This window comes from Coregonus clupeaformis, unplaced genomic scaffold (genome assembly GCF_020615455.1).
Source record: "Coregonus clupeaformis isolate EN_2021a unplaced genomic scaffold, ASM2061545v1 scaf2348, whole genome shotgun sequence".
Taxonomy (NCBI): Eukaryota; Metazoa; Chordata; class Actinopteri; order Salmoniformes; family Salmonidae; genus Coregonus; species Coregonus clupeaformis.
This window is the reverse complement of record NW_025535802.1, coordinates 6,363-7,890: the sequence shown is the minus strand read 5'-3', so window position 1 is coordinate 7,890 and position 1,528 is coordinate 6,363. Positions and strand designations below refer to the sequence as shown.

The window sequence follows — 1,528 nt, the reverse complement described above, 5'->3', positions numbered from 1 at the left end:
AGGTATCGAACCAGCATCTGTAGCAACTTCTCCCCTTGCGAGAGGTAGGACGAAATATGCAAAATGCCAGAAAATAAGTTATTTTTTTACTTAAACTGTATCACAATAGATTCATAAACAAAATCACAGCAATAAGCTCACAAAATAACAAGTCAGTAAAAACATGAACACTGCACTCCAATCAAGAACTGTAAAACTGCTTAAAGCTAAAAGTGAATAACTATGTTATGTTTATTCATGTGCTGCTGCTCCATCCTCATCCACGGTCTCTTCCTCGACCCGCTCCTGGAAGTCAAAATAACACAAACTGGTCATTATTTTCCGTAAACAAATGATCAAAATGCCGGTTTAACGTCGACTCCCTACTACATTCCTTTTTGACTAGCACAATAATTTAGTTAAATTGACCGACTGGATTAAAGTGAAGTAAAAAAAAATCTAAACAATCATAAAGTGTTATTTTTAATCATACCTTTCTCTTACTCTTGAGCCGAGCTGGTGCATGTTTGAGAGCGTCTGCTATTTTGTCATCTACCTCTTGGTAGGTAGCCTTGGGGTGTGCTTTCAGGGACGCTCCTATGTTGTGAAAAAGAATTGTAAATGGTACATTCCATGTCATATCATTACTTTTCCACCTATGCTGGCTGAGACAGAGATTGGGTATTGTCCCTCTCGTCCCCCATAGGCAGTAATTGGCCATGAGACCTCTCTCCTTCACCTTTCCTTTGTCCTCTCTCTCCGATCTTAACAGGTGGTAGGATTTCACATTCATTTGAAACTGCCTTGTTACTGATTTAATTCATTTGAAATGTTAATAAAAACACCTTTGACTTACCATCACTTGACCAATAATACTATCTACTAAATAATAATAAATAAGGATCTAAACTTGTGCATTTACTTACTTGTGACAGCATCATAGATTAATAGCTGTCTATTTCTGTGTTTTTCTGTGTTTCTCTCTTTCTGCCCCTAATCATTCCTGTATGTTTCCTGATTGGTGTGTTAGGGTGTCTGCTGATTGGACCAATCAGTGAACATTCCTTTTTGCACCACCTGTTATTCGTTTGTTCAATCACACATCCCATTATAAAAACTAGACTTGTGTTTGTTGAGAGACTTTTCCCATATTGATATGTTCGGTGGTGTCCTGTTTTTTACTCCTAGTTGATATGTTTTGCTTTGTTTTTTTGGGTTTCAGCTAGATGCACCTTGGGCGTACATTACCTGGACGCAGAAATCTGTCTATAAACACCAGTTAGACTGAGCGACCACTTATTTTTGTATGGTGACCAGTGGCCTCGCGTTCTTTAGGCAGGCTAGATCCAGTTTAGGGGTTTTACACTATTGTTTCATTTCTTGGGTCCTGCCTCAGCCCTTTTTCCCAAACCCTTACGTGTGTTCATAAATACACTTTGTGTTTGTGTTAGTTCATTAGTTTGTCTTATTTTTTTACTATTCCTTTATAATTTACTTCAATTTATTTACGGTCTCATTCCATTAGATGTTTAGATCCACGGGGTTCGTA

At 37.9% G+C, this 1,528-nt stretch overlaps 1 long non-coding RNA gene across 1 annotated transcript; it reads right to left on the bottom strand.

Annotated features, from left to right (window-relative positions):
* Positions 1-245: 245 nt before the first annotated feature.
* Positions 246-922, bottom strand: LOC121558710. Its single transcript, XR_005998585.2, has 3 exons — positions 906-922; positions 473-576; positions 246-285 (listed from the first exon to the last, which is right to left on the bottom strand). It is a non-coding gene; the product is annotated as an uncharacterized LOC121558710 (long non-coding RNA).
* Between the last annotated feature and the right edge of the window lie 606 nt (positions 923-1,528).